The following is a 16,689-nucleotide window of genomic DNA, read 5'->3' on the forward strand; positions in this document are numbered from 1 at the left end:
ATCAGTGGAGAGAGCTGGAGCGCCCCTGTGTCAAACTATTTTACATTTCACTCAGTCCCACCCCTTCTGTTTGCCATGGGACCTATATTCGGAAAAATTATGAACTGTAGTCAGTGGCGAAAGAGAAATAATATTCTGGTCCCGAGTTTCATAGAATTTAAAAATTGCGTTGCTGCCTAAATGTGCATGCAGGGACATTACTGATGTCGTTGAATATAATTGTCTAGGCGTAGCCTATGACATTGTAATATGATTTACATTGTGATGGAATCCTGAGGCAGTAACATGTGAATCTCACGTTACAACTTGGACAACTAGCAACGAATCCGGATGGGCGATAGCCTACATCATGTTACAACTTAGACAACTAGCAACGAATCCGGCTGGGCGATAGGCTACATCATGTTACAACTTAGACAACTAGCAACGAATCCGGCTGGGCGATAGCCTACATCACGTTACAACTTAGACAACTAGCAACGAATCCGGCTGGGCTAGCCTACATCACGTTACAACTTGGACAACTAGCAACGAATCCAGCTGGGCGATAGCCTACATCACGTTACAACTTAGACAACTAGCAAGCGCCGCTTTGTTTAACTATCGGAGCTCTGCTAGCAGGGAAGCACTAATAGGCTGCAGAGGTGAGAGGGCCCGTGCTCTGGTTCTGATAGGCTGCAGAGGTGAGAGGGCCCGTGCTCTGGTTCTGATAGGCTGCAGAGGTGAGAGGGCCCATGCTCTGGTTCTGATAGGCTGCAGAGGTGAGAGGGCCCGTGCTCTGGTTCTGATAGGCTGCAGAGGTGAGAGGGCCCATGCTCTGGTTCTGATAGGCTGCAGAGGTGAGAGGGCCCATGCTCTGGTTCTGATAGGCTGCAGAGGTGAGAGGGCCCATGCTCTGGTTCTGATAGGCTGCAGCAGAGGTGAGAGGGCCCCTGCTCTGGTTCTCTGGACGTGTTTTGTGAATGTCTAACTTTCGTGTAGTTTCAGTGTGTTGTGTGGTTCACGTCTGTGTGTGTATGTGTGTGTGTGTGTGTGTGTGTGTGTCTGTGTCTGTCTGTCTGTGTGTGTGTTTGTAGGTGAGTGTCATGATTGTGATTGGCTGCTGAGCAATGTGCCGTTGCTAAGATCAAGATGCTGTGCAACATGGAGTTTAGCGGAGAGCAAACTGGACCTCATGCACGAGTCCTTCATAAGTGATCCAATCAGCATCAGGTACCAATATCATGTGTGAACAAGGTTGTGTTGTGGTGCTGAAGCCTGAAGTGATGATTTAGTCTCTCCATTTGAGCCCTGTTCCTGGGCAGTAACAACATTCACTCTGATATCAGGCAACATGTCTTTATCTGGAAGACTGAGATCAGTAGCAGGACACTTAATGATCATGTTGCTTGTTGTGTGTGTGTGTGTGTGTGTGTTAAGGAAAAGAAGAGGGTGCAAGTTAAGGACATGGGATGGGACCTAAAAAAAGAAATCGCCAACAAAAGTCAGTAAGATGACATTAACACTGATATTAGGCAACACATGTTTGAATGTGAGTGTGTGTGTGTGAGAGAGACTGTAATGTGTCGTGTGTGAACAAGGCTGCAGTTGTGATTGAGCCTGAAAGTGATGATTTACGGGGCCATTTGATCCCTGTTTCTGGGTAATGACAGTAACTTCTATCTGATTTTGGGCAACAAAGTTTTATCTGAGAACCTAAATAAACAGCAAGCAATTTCAAAATCATGTTACCTGTCGTGTGTGTGTGTGTGTGTGTGTGTGTGTGTGTGTTTGTTTGTGTGCAAATCCTGTTGACCAATCAGGAGCTGCGGTCTCTGATCCGGTTCTGGACACTATGGAGCTGCAGGAGAACATCTGGACGCCACAAAAGGTGTGTGAGTGTACGTAACGATAATCATGTTGTAACCAGGCGGCAGAGTTGTGGTTATGCCTACACATGATGATGTAACAGAGTTGTGGTTATGCCTACTCATGATGATAAGAGTTTGGATCTGAGCCCTTTTGCTGGGCAGTGACATCAGCCATGATGTCTGATCTGATATTAGGCAACAACATTTAATTGTTAACTTGAACCATCAGTTATACCTACTTCATTATTTTGTCGCCATCATCCACTTAGCACATTAACAATGTGTGTGTGTGTTTGTAGGTGAGTGTCATGATTGTGATTGGCTGCTGAGCAATGTGCCGTTGCTAAGATCAAGATGCTGTGCAACATGAAGTTTAGCGGAGAGCAAACTGGACCTCATGCACGAGTCCTTCATAAGTGATCCAATCAGCATCAGGTACCAATATCATGTGTGAACAAGGTTGTGTTGTGAAGCCTGAAGTGATGATTTAGTCTCTCCATTTGAGCCCTGTTCCTGGGCAGTGACAACATTCACTCTGATATCAGGCAACATGTCTTTATCTGGAAGACTGAGATCAGTAGCAGGACATTTAATGATCATGTTGCTTGTTGTGTGTGTGTGTGTGTGTGTGTTTGCTTTTGTCTGTGTGTGTGTGTGTGTGTGTGTGTGTGTGCAGGTGGAATGTAGAGGGGGCAGGTTAAGGACATTGGAGACGACATAGAGTGAGTGTGCGTGTCAGATCATGAGGACTCGACCACCAGAAGGTATTTGTAAGTGTGTGTGTGTGTGTGTTTGTGGAGAAGAAAAGGGTGCTTGTTTGTTTGTGTGTGTGTGTGTGTGTGTGTGTGTGTATTGTGTGTGTGAGAGAGACTGTAATGTGTCGTGTGTGAACAAGGCTGCAGTTGTGATTGAGCCTGAAAGTGATGATTTACGGGTTTATTTGATCCCTGTTTCTGGGAGGTGACAGTAACTTCTATCTGATTTTGGGCAACAAAGTTTTATCTGAGAACCTAAATAAACAGCAAGCAATTTCAAAATCATGTTACCTGTCGTGTGTGTGTGTGTGTGTTTGTGTGTGTGTGCAAATCCTGTTGACCAATCAGGAGCAGTGGTCTCTGATCTGGTTCTGGACCCTCTGGAGCTGCAGGAGAACATCTGGACGCCACAAAAGGTGTGTGAGTGTACGTAACGATAATCATGTTGTAACCAGGCGGCAGAGTTGTGCCTAGAAATGATGATGTAACCATCACTCTGAGCCCTTTTGCTGGGCAGTGACATCAGCCATGAATATCTGATATTAGGCAACAACATTTATTCTTCAATTTCAACCATCAGTTGCTGACCTAATGATCAATGACTACTTAGCACATAAATAATGTGTTTGTGTGTGTGTGTGTTTGTGTGTGTGATTGTGTGTGTGTGTAGCCTTTGGAGAAGAAGAAGAGTGTGTGAGTGTGTGTGTGTGTGTCTTTGCTTTTGAAGAAGAGAAGAAGACCTCAACCACATCCTTCATAAGTCAAATCGACAGGTATGAATATCATGTGTGAACTAGGGATGCAACGGTATGCGGTATATTATCGTACCAAAAGATGCCCCCCACTGTTCTGTGGCTGACGTGAACCGCAATAAGTCGGTAGATCTGTCATTAATGATTTGCAAACGTTTATCATTGTGCTGCAAACTACACGAAAGTTAGACATTCACAAAACACGTCCAGAGAACCAGAGCATTAGGCCTACAGCCCACAAACATTAGGCCTACTTTGCTAACGCAGTCAACTGGAGCGGGCGCTTCTAAGTTTAACGTGATGCAGCCTATCGACCAGCGATTAAAATATACAAAATAAATGTTTGTTTGCTGCCAAGACACATGTCTTTCAAATGTATTTAAAAGTGAAACTGGGAAGTGTAATGGGTTCCTCTGGCCCATTTTTTCCCACGTTCATGGGAATGGGCGAGGGGATAGTACAGTAATAATAAAAGCTGGAGATTCACATGTTACTGCCTCAGGATTCCATCACAATGTAAAATCATATTACAATGTCATAGGCTACGCCCAGGACAGTTATATTCAACAACATCAGTAATGGCCCTGCTTCGCTAGCATGGAGATTCAGACCCAAACCGAGAAATACTATGGGTCTGGCCACGAATAATGTAATGGCCCAACTTCGATTTGACACCAAGTGTGCATTTGAAAATCTCACTGCACTGTGTGTATGTGAGAGAAAAAAAGAAAGAGAGAGTGAGTGAGTGTTTTTTTGTGTTCTGTGTGTGTGTGTGTGTGTTTTTGTGTGTGTCTGACACTGTAATGGGTCATATGTGTACAAGGCTGCAGTTGTGATTGAGCTGAAAAGTGATGATTTCAACATCAATTTGATCCCTGGTTTTGGGAGGTGACAGTAAATTCCACTTAGTTTTGGGCAACAAAGTTTTATCTGGAGAACCTAAATAAACATCAAGCAATTTAAAATCACCTGTTGTGTGTGTGTGTGTTTGTGTGTGTGCCAAATCCTGTTGACCAATCAGGAGCAGTGGTCTCTGATCTGGTTCTGGACCCTATGGAGCTGCAGGAGAACATCTGGACGCCACAAAAGGTGTGTGAGTGTAATGCGAATCGATAATCATGTTGTAACCAGGCGGCAGAGTTGTGGTTAGAAATGATGATGATAAGAGTTTGGATCTGAGCCCTTTGCTGGGCAGTGACATCAGCCATGATGTCTGATCTGATATTAGGCAACAACATTTATTGTTAGTTTCAACCATCAGTTATGACCTTAATGATCAACGATACTTAGCACATAAATAATGTGTTTGTTTGTGTGTGTGTTTGTGTGTGTGATTGTGTGTGTGTGTAGCCTTTGGAGAAGAAGAAGAGTGTGTGAGTGTGTGTGTGTGTGTTCTTTGCTTTTGAAGAAGAGAAGAAGACCTCAACCACATCCTTCATAAGTCAAATCGACAGGTATGAATATCATGTGTGAACTAGGGATGCAACGGTATAGCGGTATTTAATAGTAAAAAAGATGCCCCCACTGTTCTGTGGTTGACGTGGAACCGGCAATAAGTCGGTAGATCTGTCATTAATGATTTGCAAACGTTTATCATTGTGCTGCAAACTACACCTAAAATTAGACATTCACAAAACACGCCCAGAGAACCAGAGCATTAGCCTACAGCCCACAAACGTAGGCCTACTTTTGCTAATATGAGTCAACTGGGCTGGCGCTTCTAAGTTTAACGTGATGCAACCCTATCGACCAGCGATTAAAATATACAAAAATAAATGTTTGTTTGCTGCCAAGACACATGTCTTTCAAATGTATTTAAAGTGAAACTGGGAAGTGTAATGAGGTTCCTCTGGCCCATTTTTCCCACGTTCATCATGGGAATTGGGCCGGGATAGTACAGTAATAATAAAAGCTGGAAATTCACATATTTACTGCCTCAGGATTCCATCACAATGTAAATCATATTACAATGTCATAGGCTCGCCCTAGACAGTTATATTCAACAACATCAGTAATGGCCCTGCACGCTAGCATGGAGATTCCAGACCCAAACCGAAATACTATGGGTCTGGCCAATAATAATGTAATGGCCCAACTTCGACGAGCCGCACCAAGCGTGCATTTGAAAATCTCACTGCACTGTGTGTATGTGAGAGAAAAAGAGAGAGAGAGAGTGAGTGAGTGTGTTTTTGTGTTCTGTGAGTGTGTGTCTGTGTTTTTGTGTGTGTCTGACACCGTAATGGGTCATATGTGTACAAGGCTGCAGTTGTGATTGAGCTGAAAAGCCGATGATTTCAACATCAATTTGATCTCTGGTTTGGGCGGACAGTAAATTCCACTTAGTTTTGGGCAACAAAGTTTTATCTGGAGACCTTAATCAACATCAAAGACATTTTAAAATCACCTGTTGTGTGTGTGTGTGTGTGTAAAATCCTGTTGAGCAATCAGGAGCGCGGTCTCTGATCCGGGTTCTGGACACTATGGAGCTGCGTGAGAACATCTGGCGCCACAAAAGGTGTGTGGGTGTATCTGCGAACGATAATCATGTTGTAAATCCAGGCGGGCAGAGTTGTGGTTATGCCTACTCATGATGATAAGAGTTTGATCTGAGCCCTTTGCTGGCAGTGACATCAGCCATGATGTCTGATCTGATATTAGGCAACAACATTTAATTGTTAACTTGAACCATCAGTTATACCTACTTCATTATTTTGTCGCCATCATCCACTTAGCAACATTAACAATGTGTGTGTTTGTAGGTGAGTGTCATGATTGTGATTGGCCTTTGAGCAATGTGCTGTTGCTAAAGATCAAGATGCTGTGCAACATGGAGTTTAGCGGAGAGCAAACTGGACCTCATGCACGAGTCCTTCATAAGTGATCAATCAGCATCAGGTACCAATATCATGTGTGAACAAGGTTGTGTTGGGTGCTGAAGCCTGAAGTGATGATTTAGTCTCTCCATTTGAGCCCTGTTCTGGGCAGTGACAACATTCACTTGATGTCAGGCAACATGTCTTTTATCTGGAAGACTGAGATCAGTAGCAGGACATAATGATCATGTTGCTTGTTGCTTGTGTGTGTGTGTGTGTGTGTGTGTGTGTGTGTGTGTGTGTGTGTGTGTGTGTGTGTGTTAAGGAAAAGAAGAGGGTGCAAGTTAAGGACATGGGATGGGACTTGAAGTCGCCAACAGAAAGTCAGGGTAAGATGACATTAACTCTGATATTAGTCAACACATGTGTGTGAATGTGAGTGTGTGTGTGTGAGAGAGACTGTAATGTGTGAACAAGGCTGCCGGTTGTGATTGAGCCTAAAAGTGATGATTTATGCATCCCTTTGATCCCTGTTTCTGGGAGGTGACAGTAACTTCTATCTGATTTTGGCCAACAAAGTTTTATCTGGGAACCTAAATCAACATCAAGCAATTTAAAAAACATGTTACCTGTCTTATGTGTGTGTGTGTGTCTGTGTGTGTGTCTGTTATTTTTGGAGAAGAAAAAGGTTACAGGTTGAGCAGATGGGAGAGTGTGTGTGTGTGCAAATCCTGTCGATTAACCAGAAGCTGGGCGGTCTCTGATCCGATTCTGACACTCTGGAGCTGCAGGAGAACATCTGGGCATACAAAAGGTGTGTGAGTGTCTGAGCTTGATAATCATGTTGTAACCAGGCGGCAGAGTTGTGGTTATGACTACACATGATGATGTAAGAGTTGTGGTTATGACTACACATGATGATGTAACATAGTTGTGGTTATGCCTACACATGATGATGTAACAGAGTTGTGGTTATGACTACACATGACGATGTAACATAGTTGTGGTTATGCCTACACATGATGATGTAACAGAGTTGTGGTTATGACTACACATGATGATGTAACAGAGTTGTGGTTATGACTACTACATGATGATGTAGAGTTGTGGTTATGACTACGGCGATGATGTAACAGAGTTGTGGTTATGACTACACATGATGATGTAACAGAGTTGTGGTTATGACTACACATGATGATGTAAGAGTTGTGGTTATGACTACTTATGATGATGTAACAGAGTTGTGGTTATGACTACACATGATCATGTAAGAGTTGTGGTTATGACTACACATGATGATGTAACAGAGTTGTGGTTATGACTACACATGATGATGTAAGGGTTGTGGTTATTACTACACATGATGATGTAACAGAGTTGTGGTTATGCTTACACATGAAGATGTAACCAGGTGGTCTGAGCCCTTTTGCTGGGCAGTGACATCAGCCATGAATATGTGATATTAGGCAACAACATTTAATTGTTAACTTGAACCATCAGTTGCTGACTTTTGCTCGCCATCATCCACTTAGCACATTAACAATGTGTGTGTGTGTGTGTGTGTGTTTTCTCTCTGTCTGTGTGTGTGTGTTTGTAGGTGAGTGTCATGATTGTGATTGGCTGCTGAGCAATGTGCCGTTGCTAAGATCAAGATGCTGTGCAACATGGAGTTTAGCCGGAGCAAACTGGACCTCATGCACGAAGTCCTTCATAAGTGATCCAATCAGCATCAGGTACCAATATCATGTGTGAACAAGGTTGTGTTGTGGTGCTGAAGCCTGAAGTGATGATTTATGGGGGTTTTGAGCCCTGTTCCTGGGCAGTGACAACTTTTTAAGTCTGATATCAGGCAACATGTTTTTTTTTTCTGGAAGACTGGGATCTAGAGCCTGACCGATAAAGAATTTTGAAGGCCGATACCGATACAAATATTTGTTGATTTAAAAATCCGATATTCCGATATATCGGCCGATATATATATTTTTTTCTGAAACATGCAACAAAACATTAACAGATTTCCCTAACATTAGTTATTTGTAGTTATTTATGAGTATTGACTGAAATAATATGATATTGCATTTTAAAAACAAACTTGTTTATTTTTAAATATTATTGTCACAGTGGAATAGAGGAACATCGAAATAAATTAAAGTTCTGATACATAAAATGTATAAAAATAGAAACTTAAGATATGAAACTTAGTCTTTTGAACAAAAACACAATAACAAGAACAACCAAATCAAAGTTACCAGTATTAAAAGACTTGGTAAGCTTCATAAATATAACTTTGAACTAAGACTTAATAATTACAAAAAATAATGATGACATTATTACTATCATCATCATTTGTATTATCATTAAACAAGATAAAGGTCACTCCTAAATGTTTGAGTGTGCGTGTGTAATTGCTACCTTATAATTACAGTGTCAGCTTGCTTATCCCTTTACCTGCACTTTTAAAATTATTTCCATCAAGCTACATCAAACCATTTTCATTCATAAGTTGCTGCCTGCCTTCTAAAACCTACTATTTAGTGATCTAAATCCATTATGTAACTTCAGTTATCGGGCGGTGAATGACAGCCTGAAACACACACTTGGCGTCATTGGATTTGCGTGTAAAAGAAAAGCTAGCCCCATGCATAAGCTACGTTTGCACAAGCTACGTTTGATACTTTTTTTCTCTATGTCTAAATGTTCACTCCTCATACGTCTAACTTACATTTTACAATGCAGGGACTGTAACTACAGATATACTAGTTATAAATACAGTAATCATTACTTTATTTAGGCAGAATAAGTTCATTGTGGTTTCCAAGCTCATTAATGTTAACGTTAGCGGTCTTCCACTGATATTCATGGCATTAGCTAGCTTTGTGGTTAGCTAGTCTATGATGAGTCATAATTTAGCAATGGATAATGTCATACTGCAAATTGTAGCAAAACATACGGCTTTCAAAATAACAGGCGGATTGATGATACCATCTCACTGCTATAACTGTCACACTATTAAAGAAATACATCTTCAGTCACCAGTGTTGGGAACGTTACTTTAAAAAAGTAATTAGTTATAGTTACTCACTACTTGTTCCAAAAGTAACTGAGTTAGTAACTGAATTACTCTATGATAAGAGTAACTCGTTGCGGAAAGTAACTATTTACGTTACTGTATGTCAAAGAATTTGGATTTTTGAGCAGTTTTGAGCAACCAGTTGAAATTGGTACAACAGACGGGTGTTTGTAGGCTACATAACTTTCGATATTTATTAGATGGATAGATAGATAGATAGATAGATGCTTTATTGATCCCCAAGTGGAAATTCAAAGATATTGCACATCCACAGACCTACGGTTGACTTCAGCCTGTGTCATAGGTTTTGTTGTGAGGCAGAAAGATCTAGCTTTTTTGCTGCTTTGGAGGACTTTGTTCTGAGCCTTCTTTGCTAGTGGATGGAAAGCTATCATCTGTGGTGGAATCGGTGTTTTTGGCCACTAGCTTTAGATGGAATGTGTGAGATGCTTCATTTAAATTACAGTTGCTTAAGCGGATGTCGACAAGTCTTCGGCTTGACATAATGTACACATTACATGCACGTCCTTGCCTTTGACCACAATGAATTTGAAGTAGTGCTTATATCTCTACCTTGAAAATACCAACTTTTTCATAGTCGGATTGCTCCCTGACCTCTGCTGTTTAAAGTCGAATCTTGTTTTGGCTGTATTTGGTGTATGCGTGGTTATGGCGTGTGCTGACAAGTCTGTAAAACACTGGCTCTGATTGGCTATCATGAAACATGACTCTGCCTTAGCCAATTCTAATGGCTACGTCGTTATTAACCCACCTCCGCTAGCTGTGAGCCAGGGGCGTTCGGATTACACAGTTTAGGCTATTCAATCAATGCATAGTAACGCACCGTATTTGCGTCAATGCGTTAACGGCGTTATAACGATGGGAAAATAATTAGTTAGATTACCCGTTACTGAAAAATAACGTTTGTTACCTAACGCCGTTCTTTTAAACGGCGTTATTCAAACTATCCAGTCACATTGTCCAAAAGTTAAAGGACAGTCAACTACACTGTAACAACGTAACGTAATTACTAGCTAATTCCCTTCACTCTCTGCTTATTTTACCAGCAGCAAAACTGGACATTGTTTTCACGAATTTTTGTCATGCTTATTTGAGTTAAGAGAATTGATGGGGATGTTCTTTTAATTCGTTATTCAAGCAATGTATGTCTAAGTGACCAAATCACCATGAACACACTTCACTGATCTCACTCATGAGGATAACTCTCTGCCCGACTCTGGCTGGATCAGCAGGTTGCAGGATGTGTGACGCCGCTGGCGCGTTATACACGAGTGTTTCCAGCTGTATGCATGTGTATGTATGTGTATGTGTGTGTGTCTATTAGTGATGGTAGAAGCCTGTATGTTGAGCCCTGTTACTGTGTGTGTGTGTGTGTGTGTGTGTGTGTGTGTGTGTGTGTGTGTGTGTGTGTGTGTGTCTGTCTTTTCTGTCTGTCTGTCTGTCTGTGTGTTTGTAGGTGAGTGTCATGATTGTGATTGGCTGCTGAGCAATGTGCGTTACTAAGATCAAGATGCTGTGCAACATGAGTTTAGCAGAGAGCAAACTGGGCGTCATGCGAAGTCCTTCATAAGTGATCAATCAGCATCAGTACCAATATCATGTGAACAAGGTTGTGTTGTGGTGCTGAAGCCTGAAGTGATGATTTAGTCTCTCCATTTGAGCCCTGTTCCTGGGCAGTGACAACATTCACTCTGATATCAGGCAACATGTCTTTATCTGGAAGACTGAGATCAGTAGCAGGACACTTAATGATCATGTTGCTTGTTGTGTGTGTGTCTTTGCTTGTGTGTGTGTGTGTGTGTGTGTGTGTGCGTGTGTGTCGTATGTGTGTGTGTGTGTGTGTGTGTGTGTGTGTGTGCGTGTGTGTGTGTGTGTGTGTGTGTGCAGGTGGAATGTAGAGGGTGCAGGTTAAGAAGGACATGGGAGAGGACCTTGAGTGAGTGTGTGTGTCAGATCATGAGGACTCGACCACCAGAAGATATTTGTAAGTGTGTGTGTGTGTGTGTGTGTGTGTGTGTGTGTTGTGGAGGAGAAAAGGGTGTGAGAGAGAGACTGTAATGTGTGAACAAGGCTGCAGTTGTGATTGAGCCTAAACGTGATGATTTGGTACTTGACATTTGATCCCTGTTTCTGGGCAGTGACAGTAACTTCTATCTGATTTTGGCAACAAAGTTTTATCTGGGAACCTAAATAAACAGCAAACAATGTGTTTTGTGTGTGTGTGTGTGTGTGTGTGTGTGTTTGTGCGTGTGTGCATGTGTGTGTGTGTATGTTTGTGTGTGTGTGTGTGTGTGTGTGTGTGTGTGTGTGTGTGTGTGTGTGTGTGTGTGTGTTAAGAAGGAGAAGAAGAGGGTGCAAGATATGAACATGGCAGTGTTTCCTCTACGTTTATTTCATAATGGCGGCCCGCCACAGTTTAATTAATACCGCCACAGTATCAGAATCAGGGCCGACGCACATTTGCCTTTTTAAATAAACCTGCAACGGATCCTCCCCTGCTGGCTGCCGCTCACATTGCAATTTAACAATAAGTAGCCAAAACTAGTCAGAGGTTAGGTATGGCCGTCAGTTTCACTTCACATATTATATATTGTATTGATGTAGCCTATTTAAAGCATTAACTTTCTTCTCAGTGTTTCCTCTTCATTTAGCGGTGCCACTGCATCAGAAGTAGGGGAGACGCAAAATATTGTCTGGAAGAATAGTAGGCTAAATTCCCTCCGCTGGCTGCTGAAAATTGCAGTTTAGTAGTAGTAGGCCTTTATTAACAATAAACAGCAATTCTAATCCGAGTACCTGTCTAGTTTTATTCCATAAATATATTGTTTTTTATAGACGTTAGTGGCATGCGCTATCAAGAGTTTCCATGTGCTACGCATGTTTGTCAACATCGCAAAAACTAAAATTTTCGCACAACTTGGTGGAAAGGTGTAGCACAGGCTAAAGTAAACCCATTTATTTCTGAAGCTGATCGTATTGAAAGTATTTCCCATATCGTGGCCTATTAGCTCGCTCGCAACAACAGCAATAATGAAACTGGAGAGTGGATGTCTCCGCGAAGACACCGCTGTTACATTAGATGCGCACTCAAGCGCGAATCGACGCAGTAAAAATGTAACAGTAGTAACGAAGGTAAATGGCAAAACTTGGTCAAAAACATTTTTTATGCACTCGCGGTGATAGCCTAGTAGGCTTAGTAGTAGTCCGCAATTCCCTTTTGCTGGGCAGTGAAATCAACCATGAATATCTGATATTAGGCAACATTATTTAATTGTTAACTTGAACCATCAGTTTCGACTTCATGATCTTGTCGCCATCATCCACAATGTGTGTGTGTGTGTATGTGTGTGTGTGTGTGTGTGTGTCTGTGTTTGTAGGTGAGTGTCATGATTTTGATTGGCTGCTGAGCAATGTGCTGTTGCTAAGATCAAGATGCTGTGCAACATGGAGTTTAGCGGAGAGCAAACTGGACCTAATGCACGAGTTCTTCATAAGTGATCCAATCAGCATCAGGTACCAATATCATGTGTCAACAAGGTTGTGTTGTGGTTAGGCCATCCTTAAAAATATTTTCGTTTGCCGTAACCCGACCGACCCTGTCAATTTAGAACCGAACCCAAATATTTATTTTTTCCCCTTTTAGTCAAACCGACTTGCCGGGTTGTAAACTTTATGCTAATACCGTAATCGATTGTTTTTTTTTTTTACTCTAAACAACCAATACAAATGCAATAAAATAATATTTCTTTTAGTAGGCCCAAGTATTGTGAATATAAATTGCCTACATGCAAACGTGGCTCACTTAAAAAAAAAACCTGTGGCGCCATCTCTACACCATTGGTTTTCGCGATGTCACACTATGGCCTACCCCGTTTTCATTCACACAAACTGATAACGCTTTTACTTGGCACGAAGTTCTGGAAGAACTGTGGCCAGATCTTTTTCATCCCTCCTCCCCCTAGTCTAACGGTGACCGTGTCGGAGTATTGAAATAGGTTGTGGTCTATTCAGCATTCTCTCAAAATATGGTTCCAGAACATGGAGACTGCTGGTCCATGGAGTCGTGGAGGAAATTAGCCCGGTGCTTCATCTGATAATTTGCTGCGCAGTTGATCAAGAAACCGCTGGATCGACGGAAAAAAAAAAGAAAACAAACGTTTCTGCTATCGATGTCATTAAACATGGAGCCCTACAATTAAGTGGTGGTATGAGCATTCATTCAATGCGGCGTCTCTGCGCCGAGAGAAACTGAAACTAATCGATAACGTTGGTATCAAAGCTCCGCTTCAACCTGTTGGAAGGCTATTTATTTATTTAACGAAACTTAATAGAACGACGTTGTTTTTTTGGAACTTCCTTAGAAACAGAGCAGAGACTGTATAAAACACTGTATAGCATTGAGTATTGCATAGTCAAATTTCAATATAACGTGGCCAAGAGCTATTGTAGCCTTCTTTCTGGGGATATGTAGATGAGCCCTATGACCCAAAAGTCTGCCATGACCGGGCCTCAGGTCAAAGAAGTTTGAGAAAGGCTGGTCTATATAACCTGCATCAGAATGAGGTTTGCAATGGTGCCCTTGAAGGCTGGGTTGAAGACCCAGTCAGTTACGGCCACGATATGCACATTTGTGTAAATTCATTCCTACATTAATCACCATGACCAAATTTTACTTTTTTTTTTTTTACTTTGAATCTTGAAAAAAAAATATTGACCTACCTACCGACCCATTTTTAATTTTTTTTGGCTGTTACTGCAAACAAAAATATTTTTAAGGATGGCCTTATGGTTGGGCACCGAAACACGGTTCTAATATGGCATTGGTGCCGACGCAAACGGTAGGAACTGCATCGAATAACAACGTGGATTTCGGTGCCTCATTTCGGTGCTTAAATAGCGTTTTTTTATTTACTTTTTTTATAAGAGGCATCACTGCATGTCATGCGCCATCTCTAACGTCTTGCTCTGATAGCAACACATCCAGATACAGTTTGCTAACATAAACACTGGATGTATGAGGGTGCACCACATTGGCGAGTGGACAGTGTTTGACAGCTTGCGTGAGCCCAAGTAGCTTACTTTAAACGATATCGCGAGCGCGAGCGTGCCTAACTACACACAAGCAAAAGGCTATGAAACAACATCAACAGTAGCCTATACGTTACACATTATCCTTGCTAATGTGCTAACTGGCATTTATTTGAAATGTTATCAGCAAAGTTGTAAGGTGAAAACTTTATTTCACGCTGTGTTCTAAACAACATAATGGCATGATATTAATCTTGCATGTGCATGAGGCCCATATAGCATCACAATGAATATGAAGATCATGTTAAAAGTTAGCTGGCAAAAACATAAATATGTAGGTTACATACCTGATGTCACTGAGCTGTCAAAGAGGCTACGAAACAATCTCTGTATGTTATTGCTAATTGAACTCAGCTGACTGGTGTAAGCGCATTGCCATAGATACTGTTAAAATGCCTACTAGGCTAGCGCTGGGAATCTAAACACTTCAACAACGACATGTAGCCTAACATGTTCAAAACTATTGCGTGTTATGGGTTAAGACATGAAATTTCTTGAAGCATTTGGGAACACACTGAATTAACTGGAAAGTAGAGTCCCTGTTAGATTAGCTTGCTTGCAAATGCCGTTGTCCATGACCTGGCAGTTCTATGGCAAGCGGTTTTAACATACCTTATGGCAAACCGCCTACACTGGGGAAACTTGAAAGCAGAGCTTACCATTGTGTGTGCATGCATGGCAAGCTGTTTTAACATTTAAATGTATTATTCGTAGGAGCAATGAGATATTGATAGTAAATTGAATATAACAGTTCAATTTCATGTTCAAATTTGTCTTATCAATAATAAAAAAAGCAATTCATGCTTTAGACCATTTTAATTTAAAACATTGTAAAAACAAAGTACCGGTTCAGGCACCGTTTCGGCACCGGCACCGTTTTAAAAGTATCGATTTAGCACCGGTATCGGATAAAACCCAAACGATACCCAACCCTAGTTGTGGTGGTGAAGCCTGAAGTGATGATTTATCTGTGTCCTTTCCTGGGCAGTGACAGTGTCCTTTCCTGGGCAGTGACAGTAACCTTTCACTCTGACATCAGGCAACATTTCTTTATCTGGAAGACTGAGATCAGTAGCTTAATGACATTTAATGATCATGTTACTTGTTGTGTGTGTGTGTTTGTGTGTGTGTGTGTCAGATTCTGAGAACTGTGGGGCCCAGACTCGACCAACAGAAGGCCAGGGTAAGTGTGTGTGTGTTTCTCTGTGTCTGTGTGGGTGTGTATCTGTGTCTGTGTGTGTGTGTATGGTGTGGGTATATGCACAGATCCAGCTCATTTCAAGCTGTGGGCAGATTAGTGATTGCCCGATACGATACTGGCATCGGGGATCGGGCCAATACTAGGCCCATACACTCATACTCGTACTCATAAAAATTCCCCAATACCACCCACCGATACTTAGTTTCCCCTAAATTATTGTAGCCTCTACATTGTCATGAAGCCTACTCGCAACGCTTATTTCAGTCTTGCCGTTGAAGAACATGACTGCAGCTAATACCCTCGCAAGTATGGTTTTCTGTTTTAACTATGCGTGAGTGTAGCCTAGTTGTTGTGCGTTGCTGGTGTAGTTTAGCGCTGTACTTGGCGCTAGTTGGGAATAAGTAGCCTAGCATACAAAACAAACTCCGTGTCCTTAGGGTTTCCGTTTGAGTAGATAAATGTGATTTGTTTGCATAGTGTTTTGTTATCACACACTTTGGTAGTTTATACGAGAAATGTTACCTTCCCGGCCTGTATTTCAGTCCAGATCGTCACGTTAGTTGGATCATTTATAATTATATGCTCCAAGATCAAAGTCAGCGCCCAATTCACTTCTACTGTATCCGAAGTCATGACCAACAGGCAGATGCAAGACGTGCGAAAAATCACCGCTTTATTCAATGGCCAATAGACAATGCATAAGTGTCGTTCACTAACTCTGTTTTGGCAGCAACCAGTAGACGGCAGAAGCATCTTCTCTCTTTCCCTCTTTTGCTAGGTGGCCGCTCGCACTAAACTCTTAACTAGCCACACCAATTTTACAAAGGTCTCTACAACAGTACTACAGTAGGGTCACATGGGATCATGTTTTGTTGCCCTGTCAGATGGTACTGAGAGAGACAGTGCAAAATAATCTAGTAAATAATGTCTTTAATTAAAGTGTTCAGTGTAAATTGACCCATAGTCCTGTTGTTCAAGCATGCAGCCCATTGGAAAAAGAATGTGACTTTTTTTTGGGACAACGTAGACCAAGTTATGGACAGGCAGCTTAAAGCAGACTCATGGGGCAGTGGGGAGTTACTTTCAGTTTCCGTTTTGATGCCCCCATGGGTCTGCTTTAAGCTGTCTGTCCATAACTT

The 16,689-nt window shown here is 41.8% G+C and overlaps 1 long non-coding RNA gene across 1 annotated transcript in view; it reads left to right on the forward strand.

The window, feature by feature from the left end:
- The first annotated feature begins 1,082 nt into the window (after positions 1-1,082).
- LOC125286956 overlaps positions 1,083-16,689 on the forward strand; it is a 17,183-nt gene continuing 1,576 nt past the window's right edge. Inside the window, exons 1-5 of the long non-coding RNA XR_007192265.1 lie at positions 1,083-1,212; positions 2,150-2,285; positions 11,149-11,245; positions 12,639-12,774; positions 15,488-15,532. This is a non-coding gene — a long non-coding RNA (uncharacterized LOC125286956). The remainder of the gene's footprint in view (positions 1,213-2,149; positions 2,286-11,148; positions 11,246-12,638; positions 12,775-15,487; positions 15,533-16,689) is intronic.

The sequence above is a fragment of the Alosa alosa genome, chromosome 21, assembly GCF_017589495.1.
Source record: "Alosa alosa isolate M-15738 ecotype Scorff River chromosome 21, AALO_Geno_1.1, whole genome shotgun sequence".
Lineage (NCBI taxonomy): Eukaryota > Metazoa > Chordata > Actinopteri > Clupeiformes > Clupeidae > Alosa > Alosa alosa.